This window comes from Saimiri boliviensis, chromosome 4, assembly GCF_048565385.1.
Source record: "Saimiri boliviensis isolate mSaiBol1 chromosome 4, mSaiBol1.pri, whole genome shotgun sequence".
Taxonomy (NCBI): domain Eukaryota; kingdom Metazoa; phylum Chordata; class Mammalia; order Primates; family Cebidae; genus Saimiri; species Saimiri boliviensis.
Genome location: NC_133452.1, coordinates 94,896,997 through 94,909,222, shown reverse-complemented (window position 1 = coordinate 94,909,222; position 12,226 = coordinate 94,896,997).

Below are 12,226 nucleotides of genomic sequence, written 5' to 3'. Positions count from 1 at the left end.
GTTTATTGTAAGTTTTTAACATGAATGAATTTTAAATTTTATTGAAAGCCTTTTCTGCATCTATTGAGATGATTATGCATTGTTTCTTTTTAGTTCTGCTTATGTGAGGATTCACATTTATTAATTTGTGTATGTTAAAACAACCTTACACCAGGGAATAAAGACTACTTTATCATGGTGAATTAGTTGTTTTGTGTGCTGCTGGATTTGGCTTGCTAGTGTTTTGTTGAAGATTTTTCATGTATATTCATCAGAAATATTGGTCTGAAATTTTCTTTTTTATTTTGTCTCTGCTAAATTATGGTGTCAAAATGATGCTGGTCTCATAGAATGAGCTAGGTAGGAGTCCCTTCTTCTTGATTTACCGAACTATTTTCAGTAGGATTAGTGCCAGCTCTTCTTCATGTGTTTGTAGAATTTGGCTGTGAATCTGTCTGGTCCAGAGCTTTTTTGGTGGTAGGCTTTTAATTACTGATTTAATATTGGAATTTGTTTTTGATCTCTTCAGGGTTTCTCTTTCCTCCTGGTTCAATCTTAGGACATAGTATCTTCCCAAAAGAAAACCCATTTCTTCTAGGTTTTCTAGTTTGTGTGCATGTAGGTATTCATAAAAACAAGAGTAAACCAACTCCAAATATAGCAAAAGAAAAGAAACAACCAAAACTAGAGTTGAACTTAGTAAAATTGAGATACCAAAAATTATACAATAAAAAAAAAAGAAAACAAAGGCTGTTCTTCGAAAGAATAAATAAGATTGATAGACCACTAGCTAGACTAATGAAGAACAAAAAAGAAGACGTAAATAATCAGAAACAACAAAAGGGATATTACTACCAACACCACACTTGATTTTTTGTTTGTTTGTTTAAAATGTATGCTAGTAATTTTTCATTAATGGGGTGTGTGTGCGTGCGTGAGTGCATGTGTGTGTGTGTGTGTGTGTGCGGTTTAGCTTAAGCATATAAATTTCCAATTTTTTGACCAGCTTTTTATGTACCTTTCAGTTACTACTTCCTGGGTTTTAGAACATCAAGGCACATTGTAAATGTCAGCCTTTGTGTGCTGCCTAATAGTTAATTTATGTACCTGATATTTCCGGTAGATTGTGGCCAAAGAATGAGTAAACTGCAAAAATTCCGTTAAACTACTAAAGAATAGAACGTTGCCAATGGGAGCAATGTATTTTCCTTTATAATAATGTGCTAATGGAAAGATACATCAAGGACCTCAATAATTAACATTACTTTGTGACTTTTTTTTAAAAGAGCAAGCTTTATTAAAGTTGAATTTTCACTATTGGTCAGCTTATGTTTTAGTAGGTGAATTATTAGCATAACAATGTACTATCATTAAAAAGTATATGAAATGTAAACATGGAGTACAGTGAGAAATTAATCTCTTTCACCGAGTTTAGGACAAAAAGAAATGTTTGTAAAATTATCAGACTATAAACACTACACAGAAAAGTCTGGAAAATCCTGAAATTGAATTCTGGGTGTAGGGTTGGGAGTTTGGATAGAGACAGTTAAAACTTTCATAGAGAAACATAAAGAAAAAAATAAAACATCTTTACTCCGTGTTTATTCACAAACTAAAATTTGGACATTACCAATTACTCATTTTCTCTTTTTGTAACCTGTGTTATGGATCTCGTCCCAAAGTCATCTTGTCTAACCTTTCAGAAGGTGCAAAACTACTTTCTACCTTTACTAACAATAATTAAATAACAATTTAAAATGCAAGAAAGTGACATTCTTGTTATCAGATTAGAAATTTTCAGAATATCTCACAACACCAGGTTCTGGTGAGGTTATAGGGAATATAGAACTTAATACAACCATAAGTTGATACAACCATTTTGAAAAGGCATCTAGAAAAATTATCAAAATTTAAAATATGCATATCACTGGAACAACAATAAGAGAACTTATTTTACAAAAAAAAGCACTTTATATAACCATGCAAGGATAGCCATGTGAGAATATTTATCAATTATTTCTAGAAGTAGTAAGATTTTTATCTCAAATAATAGTTAAGAATATTAATAAAAGTGACTATTATATGGATAATTTTCAGTTTTTTCTTTATATTTTTGATATTGTCTAGAGGTTTTATAATATAACTTTAACTTAAAAACACAATAATAATATTTGATTTAAGAATTAAAAAACTGAAATATAATATAGAAAGCATGCTATTTAATTTAGAATAAAAAAGAATGAAGAAAACTATAACTTAGGAATTAAAGTGGTTTTGTGTATAGAAATTGAGTCTCTTCAAGCTAAAGTTCTAGATCTTTGGCTCCTGGTCAGCTAATGCTGTTTTATAAAATGACATAATTTGTGGCTGAGTATGGTGGCTCATGCCTGTAATTTTAACACTTTGGGAGCCCTAAGCTGGCAGATCACATGAGGTCATGAGTTCAAGACCAGCCTGGTCAACATGGTGAAACCCCATCCCTACTAAAAATACACAAAGTAGCCGGGCATGTGGTAGGTACCTATAATCTCAGCTACCCAAGAGGCTGTGGCAGGAGAATCTCTGGAACCTGGGAGGCAAAGGCTGCAGTGAGCCAAGATCATGCCACTGCACACCAGCCTGTGCCACAGAGTGAGACTATGTCTCAAAAAAAAAAAAAAAAAAAAAAGACATAATTTTTGAGGCCACAAGATTCTTCGTCTGCCACTACTTGGAATGAAGAGAGTGGGGCACTTAGCAGGAAATGTGACATAAGCTATAGCTGTATGTGTTGTTCTAGAATTTAAATAACCAAGACTTCTAGGCAAATTTAGAACCTGATAAATAACTCAAGTAAATTTACATACACAATAAAATGAGAAGAAAACTCTGTAATGTCATGATGGTTATTAAAACTGTGTAAAACAAATACTTGAAAGATAAAGGAATGCTGGTAAATAATTTATGCTGAAAATATCTAAATACAAACATATCTCAGTAGATTGACTATTTATAGAACTCCTACAAAGTTTACCATAGAAGTGAATTTTTCGAGTGTATTATTTTTTCTAAATAGTGACTTTTATAATAAAATTTAAAATGACTGTAAAATATAAGTCAGCAGGAGAATTTTTGTATCCCTCGTGTATGAACTTTTTATCACACAAGATAAGGCATATTTATTTATAGGAACATTAGTAAGTGTATCAACTATTTTATTCAAAGCCCCTCTAAAAATTATATTAGCAACAGAAGGATTCCCTTTTATAAATTAAACAAAAGGTGAGAAAAATCCATAAATGTTTAAAGCAGGCAAAAAATTGTTAGATTTTCATAAACCACTAGCAGACCCATTATATATTACAAAAGATGTAATATATTTCACAATCTTCAAACCACAGTTCCTCTCAGTGCTTTACCAGTTACACAGAGGACAAAGGAGAATGAGTGCCCAAGATCCTGGGTCCCTTATTCTTTACACCCATAGAGTTGAATTTCCTTTCCTGTCTGTCAAATACAGAGGAGGTGACCATAGTCTCTCCTTGTCTCATCTCCCTCTTCCTTGTGGACTTCCTGTACCCAAACTATTTCCATTACCTCTAATAAATGTGTTTAGATAGCATTCTCCTTGGGAGGGAGTTGCTAGCACTAGGATACATCCTGCCAGGAAAGAGGGAGACATGGAATTTTCAGAGTTTCTATGATTTCCTAAAGCTGCTTAGAGTCTTCATGAGGAAGAAAATCTCTCTAGCATGTTTGAGAAAATGCAGCTGAGAATGGAGTAAATTGGGATAATGCATGAATTGGCAAAATTGTTCTGATTCTGTGTAACAAAGCAAAAGCTTAGGGTACAAGTTTTACTGGGTTAACTGGAAACAGCTTCTACACTCCAGAGCCTCATGATACATTTCTGAAGCACGGTTTGATGCAGAAAGGGCATATCCAGGTTGTAGGTGTCTGACCAGCTGTTCCTATTGCTCCAGAGGCATTGTCATGGGTCTATTAGAAGGAGATTATTTCTGCCTGACTTTTCTTATTTTCCAAAAAAGGCCACCTCTGTTTTCTGCCTTCAGGTTATCAGACTGAGAAAGCAAACCCTCTGCTTATGGCTGATGAAAGAAAGAAGTTACTGAAGGTACTGAAAGAAGGTTGACTGAAGAAAGAATAGGATAGACCAACACAGAGATGGCCCGGAATGCAAGTGGAAGAGGAGCCTCTCCCTAGTTATGAGGCACTGTTTGATATTAGGATCTCAAATTATTGCAATTAATGATAGCATGCACATTGGACAGAATGTTTATTTATTTAGAGACAGAGTCTCACTGTGTTACTGTGTTGTAGAGACTGGAATGCAGTTGAGTGATCACAGCTCACTATAAATTTGAACTCCTAGACTCCAGTGATCCTTCTGCCTCAGGTTCCCGTGTAGATAGCCAGAACTATATGTGCACACCACCACACCAAGTTGATTTTTGCTAGAGATGTGATCTCGCTATGTTGCCCAGGCTGGTCTTGAAACCCTGGCCTCGAGAAATCCTCTCGCCTTGGCCTCCCAAAGTTCTAGGATTACAGGCATGAGCCACAAGGCCAGCATTGGCTAGAATGCTTAAATATCAGTCTTAGCTTTAAGGTGTTCACTAATTTTTACTTTGCTGAGTTGACAGAATTGAATATAATGTAGGAATTTATTAGGACAAACAATAATACATCGTTCTTATTTAGAGAGTTAGATGTTTATTGACTATAAAGAAATTTAGGACATTCTTAAGTCAATTATGGAATTATCAAGCTAACATTGCAACTTTGTTGCTTAATTCATATTGGGTTGAATTTTCTGGTGTTTCCAGAAGTGGTTCTCCCCAGCCCCAGATAAAAATGTCAGGCTTCAAATTTTATACATTTTTTTCTGAAATGTTGATATTATCTAATCAAAAAGACTAACATTCTTCAAGTAGATACACATATGGATTATAATAGATATAGGCATGGCTATAGATACAGATATTAATGTAGATTTGGATGTAAATATAGATCTGTGTGCACGTTTGTGTGTACAGACAATCCTCATCAGTTCTCATTGTTTGAGATTCCCCTACTAGCTGAAATGAGCCGGTAACCACCAAATCCATACCCATGTGTTTTTGTGTTCATGTGTGCACATTTTTTGTAGAACATGAAGTACTTGAGTCACCTGAAGCATACCCTCCCAGTGGAGGTAGGACCCTCAGCCTTCCTGCCCCAGCTTTCATGCTGTAAACAAGTGTCCTTTTCGTGTTCAGTCTATTTAGTGCAGTATTTTTGACACTTTTGTGCTTTTTGTTGGTGATTTTGTTGTTTCAAGTAGCATCCAATTACTGTGCTAAAGAGCTCTCCATTTTTCCTAAGTGCAAGAAGACTGAATTGTTTCATGGAAAAAAAATTACATGTATTAGGTATGTTTTGTTTAGGCGTAAGTTATAGTACCATTGGCTTGACAAAGACTGTCTCTATGACTGAACTTTAGTCAGGATCCTATGAGCCTTCTTTCTGCTTGGACTGTGATGTTGACCTCATCTTATATTTGGCCTACCCAGTCCAGTCTTAGCAAATAATTCAGCTAAGTCACTTCAGGGAGAATTTCTCCACCCTTGATGGCTGATCAGTTTCTTATCTTCCACCTGTAATGTGTAAGTCCTTGGCCTGTCTTTAACTAGAATCTTGTTAGGCCAATTTAGCAAGAATCCTTGTTCTCTTAGTTTCCTCTTAGCAGTTTTTCATTCACCGACCCTCTTCCCCTCCTCGTTGCCGATAAATCCCCACTTGTCCTTGATATATCTGGCATTGAGCCTGGTCTCTCTCCCCTGTTGCAATACCCCTTCTGCAATATCTTGAATAAAGTCTTCCTTACTATTTTAATAAGTTTTAGAATAATATTTTTTAACATGGCTATGAGTTCAATGTTAATATATTAATAATGTGTATTAAGTACAATGTTTTTAAACAGAAACATACATAAAATAAGGTTATATATTGATCAGTTGAAAAAAATGTTTTGACCAGAGGTTGGCAGAAACAACCCTGTATTTCCCTCAGGAGCAATGATGCAGTATTCAATATTTGTTACTTTACAGTGCATGGTGACTTTATAGAACAGAACTGCTGCAAATAACAAGAACCTACTGTACATACTACACATGCCATACATATACACTGAGATCAAAACAAATACGTTGCTTTTTTTATGGCTGTTGCATATCTTATTAAAGTGATTTTGAGAAAGGGAGGTATAATTTCGAGAAGTTAAAATAAAATCCTCTTTTTGTCAATGTTCTGTCTCTGTCCAATAACTTGTATTCCAAAATACTGAAAATATTTTTCTATCTCAATCTGAGCCAAAAGAGAGACAGAGAAAGAGCTAGAAAGAGAAAGAGATTGAATAGTTGACAAGTTGAGAACAGCATCTCATGTGCCTATGACACAAACCATCTCTGTGGTTTGCCTTGCAGAACACAGGAAGAAAATATGACAAATAGAAAGTAAGTAGAACACCCCTGAAAAGCAAAGGGAAGCTTGGGGGAGGGAGACGACAAGGAATGGGCCCTCTGAAGCAACGAAGATCTGTCTTCCAGTGATACTTAAGACAGCTGAACTAGTCTTCTGTTTTACATTCTGCTTTGACAGCAAATCTGCTCTGCAGAGAAAGAAGAGAGAGAGATCATTTCTTGATGCTGAATAGAGCAGAACAGTAGTTAAAATGATAAATTTATTGGGGGGTGCAGATTTTTGAGGAGTAATAAAAAAAGGAGGCCATATTTCTGCATTTGGTTTTCATCTATGCCTGTTTTGCTGCTTTAGGTAAATTGAGTGATTTGTTTTGATGGAGAAAGTATTTAAGATTTTCTTCAGACTCATAGTAAATAATCGTGAATTCCAATCTTCAATTCTTAATCTTATAAAATGTAGCTCCACCAAGTTTATTTAACATCATACCAACCCACAAAAATACAGCCTGTAAAAATATGATACAGGGATTGGCTCTGAGTGTGCAGTTGCTAATTAAACATATTTCCTCTTCTTGGGTCTGGTGATCCAACAGACCAAATGTGGTAAACAAACTTTGTACCACAGCTTTGAAGTCTTCTCGCTAGTTTCCCCCAACTTAGAAAAATTACACTATTTATAAAAGTGCATAAATTGTAATTTAAGTTAAAAAAAGCCTTGAAATTTTTATCAAAAGCATTCAAATTACTCTCTCCCCAGGTCAGCTAATGAGTTGTCAGGAGCTGGCCCCTTACTGTAGTGCACCTCCTGCAGACTAAGACAGTTAACCATGTTTTCATCAAAGGAAATGCTCATTAGTAGAGCTTTCAGAAACTGATTTGATTATAGTTTCACTTGTTAAAGTGAAATATTTTGAGCTCATTAGGATGATTATGATTCAAGGTCATCGTTTGAAGCTAGTCCTGTCAATATAAGATAAATGGGCCCTCATCTTTTTCCCTTCTTTACGTCTGTGCTTTTTAAACTCTTCTGTGTAAAAGTTCCATAGCCATAATTAATTTTTAGTTCTTCTGTTACAAAGCTGCTTAAAAAAAAAAAGAACAAAGATTTTGGCTACCAAAAAGGCCTTGAAGAACTATTAAGAGGAGGAGGAGGCTATCTTGTTTTAGAAAAATCAGAGAAAAACCTTGAAAAGTTCAGCTTTTGATATCCAGCTATTTTCTCCTTGACCTTTGCAAAGTTTCGAAAAGGTACTTTGTACATAATTTTGCATGTATCCTTTCATCTCAAAAGTATAAAACTAAACTGAAAACCACCCAAGAACTACCAGTGGCTTAATTAAACATCTCCTCTTTTATGGCACAAGATGGAGTTAACACCTTTTAAAGTTCTTTTTTTTTTTTCTTTTCTAAATTCAGCACTTAAATCTCTGAGTGTTAAAGAGCCACTTAGACATTAAAGGGGATGATGTTAGCTTCTATCAGCCAGTCATTCTAACATGAGTTTGCCCCTTGAACTTCCTTGGTCAAATATTACCTTTTCCTTTAACATTAAGTGAGGTTACAATGAAAGTAGAGCTTTTTTTTTTTAACCTCCTGTATGTTATATTTTGGAAAAATGTTTTAATCTTTCAGACACTTGACTCTCCAATACCCTTCACTAGGATTCAAGTCTACACTGAACTTGAGAGCAGATGATATTAAAAAGCTGCAACTGATCTGACCCTTTTGCATAATAGCTTATTATTGTAAAATTTTTTTTTCTCACTTTTGTGGTCCACTGATGATTAAAACTAATCTCTAGTTTTCAATAATGCATTTTCACAATGATTTCTAAACCAATGATTTTAGCATTTAAGATACTGTTTAGTAACAAAAATGTTGGTGCCCAAATATGCAACACTGTGAAACTTAATCAAAGGTTGCTCAATATATAATTCTTTGAGAACAGACATGAACCTTGAAGCAATTGTTTGTTTTCACATGTACCTAAAGGCCTCTTTTACTATGAAACTTAGAATATAATTATGAAGTTAAGATTATGTCCTTAGTAAGCGTTCATGAAAGTCTCTCATGTACCAAATTAAACTATGAATATATTAAAAAAAAAAAAAGAAAACAAAACTAAAGCACACAATATGTAGTGATTGATAGAAATGGCAGTGGAAAGGTACTTCAGGAGCAATATAGTGCCAGGGTATATGGTTGCATCCACAAAATATAGCTTGAGTGTATTAAGCTCCTTCAAAATGTGGTGAGAGAATGATTAGGAGAAGTACGGAGACACCTACAGTACATTAGCAGAGTGTCAAATTCAAATTACTTCCCCAAATTGGTTTGAGGACTATTCTTGTGTTAAAGAAAAAAAAAATATTCATGATGTTTTTTTAAGACAGCACGGAAGACTTCATTCAAAGGGAGGTATTACAATAGGTATAGGGATCGCTGCAATGAGATTTTTCAGTAAGAGAGAGAGATTGGACTCAATTTCAAATACTGCATGGACTCGGGGGAATTTATAGCCAATGAGCAGGACCAACAGGTAAAAGTAATTAAGAGGAAACATCACACTTAAGAGAGAATTCTGGCTAAACTGACTTAGCAGGATTTTTGCTGAAGACAGGGCAGGGTGATGAGATATGGCCTGGGAGATGGTAGAGGATGAGGAACCAAATTAGATACAGAGGATGACTAGATAGCAAGGGTGAGAGGTTCTGGTAAACTGGCTTGGCAGGATTTCTGCTACAGTTGGACAATACAGAGGTGAACATGGAAGTCCAAAACTCAGGCCTAGTTGAAAAGTTCAGGGGAGCCAGAGTAGAGTTTGGTCAAGGAAAGGATCGTTGTGCCTTGTTTCTATCTTTTGTCCTCATCCCCACTTTTAACTCTGGCATCATATTATTTTCTAATTAGCCCTTATCACAGTCTGTAAGCATTATATTTGTTTGTTTGTTTGTTTATCACATAGATTTTCAAGTAAGCTTTTAACTCCCTGAGGGCAAAGCAATAATCTATTTTGGTCACTGATATATCCCCATTGCCCAGCACCATATCTATGCAAAGTAGGCACCCAAATTCATTTGTTAAATGAATGAATAAATAAAACCACAAATCAATTTTTATTTATTCTTTGCATTTTAGGTATTCTTTGCATCTTGCATTAAAATGAATCTCCTTGAGCAGATAAACTCAATTGACTTCTGAATGAAACACTCTAGACAAGAGATAATGAAAGCTTATCCCAAGAGAGGAATATGTAAGAGGTAATTAAGAATGAGAGACAAAATATTTTGAGAAACTATTGGCTGGCAGCTGGAGGGAGAGGAAAAATAAAAGGATGAACCTCAGTTGTCTACCTTGGACTACTGGATGGAAATGATCCACTGATCAAAATCATGAACAACATGACAAAAGGTCATGGTAGTAGTGGGTGGTTGCGTAAGACAGTTAGTTCTATTTTAAAATTACAAGATTGATTTTGAGGTGTTTCTGGAATTACAAGTGTTCTTTGGTAACAGTGCTGAACCTCTCCAATGTGGCTAAAAAAGTAAAGTATTAAAAGCAAACAGCAGAATATTTATTTCTGGAAAGATAAAGTCATATGATTTTTTTTAAAAAAGGAGAGAATAAAAGTGGAGGAAGAGAGAATGGTAAATACGAAAAAATAACTCACGTATTTCTTAGGTAAAAGTTATTCCTCGGCACCATTTTGAAATAGCTGACATTATCATTGAAACTGTTCCCCCTTATTTTTCACATTTTTCATTTTATGTTTGGTATCTCTCATCCTGAATAACCCATTTCATCATGCTACAGTAAGTTCCCACACACATACTCCCATACACATACTCCTCACCCTAGTAATTTATCAGAACGTACTGGTTCTCAGACATTCTCTGTTTCATCTCTTGTTTCATTCTCTGTTTCATATACACAACCAAATATCTCATTGCCTTAGTGATCTAACTTCTCTCAGTTTGTTGACAGTGTAGCACACATGTTTACAATCCACCTTAAAATAGGTATAAAATAGGCATTAATAATAATAACAGCAACAATAATAATAGTACCTAGTACATGTAAAGTAGAGTGATGTCACTGGGTAAAGTCCCTTGGCTGTCTGCCAGAGACTTCACTGGGCAGGTAACTTTGTAAATTTGCTACTGACCAAAGTCAATTTTGTAGCACGGTGAATAGCTTACATTTTGAACCCCACAATTCAGATCATTAGATTGAGATTTGTTCAAACTATCAATGATATAAAACAATGATATAACTATCAATGATATATGCAAGTGTGAATGCTTGTGTTTGGGTAGTCAGCTAATCTTCTTTCTACCTGTACTTAGTGCTACACTGAAATCTACACTTTAAATAGATTGTAGGCTAAGGAATCAGAATAAAAGGAGATTTTCAACTTAACTGAATGTTAAATAATATTGGGTTATAGAAGCTCAATATACCATTTCCCAATATATCTTTTGTCTCAGATTTCTGTTTGTTACACTGTAAGAAAAATCTATGAATATAAATTGAAAAAATTTGGCCACCATGGGAAAGCATTTCCAAGCAGAGAAGCTACAATGAGGATGAGTAATTCTGCCTGAGGCCCACTTCCCACTCCATCACATCCCTGTTTGTCTGTTCCTCAAGCTTTCCCTTTTTGAGACCTTACAGATATTCATCTCTTCTTTCCATTTAGACTAATTGACAGTTGCCATCATTTGTGGTGTTCTCCTTCTGCAGTGTGTCCTTAAAGTTTTCTATTAATACTTGGAATTAACCTCTCATCTTTATTTCTAAAGAGAACATATGTGCTGATTGACATCTTTTTAAGATTTACTGGCAATAAATTCATATTTCTTGAATATTTTTCTTTCCCCTGCAGAAAGTAAGCATTCAAACTTGAAAAATGTTTATTTGATTAAAATAACATTGCAAAATTTATAGTCTTTGAGTTAATCTGTATGTGCACTTTTAAACAATTCTTTACAAATTAGGAAAGAAGACAGTATGTTTCTTTCTTTAAAAATTGACTTTAGATGAATAATAAAGATTTCTGGCTATGATCTTGGTGATGTGTGAGGATGCTGGTGTTTTTGCATAAATGTATCTATTAAAATACCTCATTAGCATAACTATGAAAAAGAAAAAGAAACTTAGTACCAAAGCCAGGAACAAATGAGCAGAGATAATAAAGTTGGTGGAAAGGCAACTCAAGAAAACAGCATGTGCAAAGGTATGGGAGAAAAAGGAAGCAGAGGATGCTCAATAGTCAATGAGAACTGAGTGCAAGGGTCAAGAAAGGGTATGCACAGGAGGCAGAGAGACAGGTAGAGGTGGTTTCAATGGAGAGAATCTCTTCATCATTTAAGGCAACACTGAAATGTTTCACAAACAGAAAGAAAAATCTCACTCCCTTTCTCCCATCTTCCTCCCTTGTTTTCTTCCTCCTTCCTTCTTCGCCTCCTTCCCTTCCTCCCTTCTTGTCTTTCTTCATTCCTTCCTCTTTCCCATCATTCTTCCTTTTACTCATCAGACTGTCTTTTCCTTTTCCCTCACTTTTCCTTTTCTATTCTGTGTCCCTGTTTTCTCTCTCATTGCCTCATTAAATAAACTGAATAATATACTTTTTTTAAAATGGCAAAGAAGCATGATAGAAAATGAATTTTTATGTATAACTGAAGATACTTCCTCCTGATCTTTCTTTGGCTTCCCAATGACTAGTCTCTAGAGAGAGAATCTTGAAATTACCTAAATGCACATCTTTCTCACTCCTGATTATCACA